A 1,004-nucleotide genomic window follows, 5' to 3' on the forward strand; every position below is an offset into this window, starting at 1 on the left:
GTGAGCCACCGAGCCCGGCCAGTTTTTTTTTTTTTTAATTATTATATTTTTTGTAGACACATGGTCTCACTGTATTGTCCAAGCTGGTCTTGAACTCCTGGACTTAAGTGATCCTCCTGCCTTGGCCGCCCAAAATGTTGGGATGACAGGTGTGAGTCAACTGTGCCTGGCTAGTTTTGGGGGAGTCCAAAGTCATATGTGGACTTTCAGTGGCACGGATGGTTGGTCAGTCCCCTATCCCCCACTTTGTTCAAGGGTCAGTTGTAGTTAGCATCAGGTAACTTCAGGCTTTTTTGTGTAAGGATTAAAGCAGAGGGAGCGTTATTATCATGCTGATTGAAGACTTAAACTGACTTGTTGGGGAAATTGGATGTTATCTCTTTCTCCTGATTTGTTGGAAGGTCAGGTAATAACTTAGTTTATGTTTGGTGAAGTGAAACTTTAGTATGGGTGACTCCATTTTTATTTTGTTTGGTCTGTTGGAGCCTAGTGCAGGAGCTTAGTTCAAACCAATGGCCTCCTATAATTTTTACTGAACAGGACTGATATCTCCCTGCTACCTACCTCAAATGCATTGTAAAATTTAATAAATTTTATATCTCAAAAAGGGTGTTATGAAACATTTCAGATGTATAAAAGTTATGAAGTTTCATAGTACATAGTATTACAAGGAACATTCACTCACGTACCCAGCACAACTCAGCTTAAGAAACAAAACATCACGGGGCGCCGTGTCTCCCGCTTGTAATCCCAGAACTCTGGGAGACCAAGGTGGGTGTGGGTGGATCACCTGAGCCCAGGAGTTCGAGACCAGCCTGGCCAACATGGTGAAACCACGTCTCTACAAAAAACACAAAAATCAGCCAGGTGTGGTGGCACGTGCCTGTAGCCCCAGCTACTTGGGAGACTGAGGTGGGAGGGTGGCTTGAGCCCTGATGGTAGAGGTTGCAGTGAGCAGGGATTGCACCACTGCACTCCAGCCTGGGCAACAGAGTTGAGACTCT

The sequence above is a fragment of the Colobus angolensis genome, unplaced genomic scaffold (assembly GCF_000951035.1).
Source record: "Colobus angolensis palliatus isolate OR3802 unplaced genomic scaffold, Cang.pa_1.0 Scaffold250, whole genome shotgun sequence".
Taxonomy (NCBI): Eukaryota; Metazoa; Chordata; class Mammalia; order Primates; family Cercopithecidae; genus Colobus; species Colobus angolensis.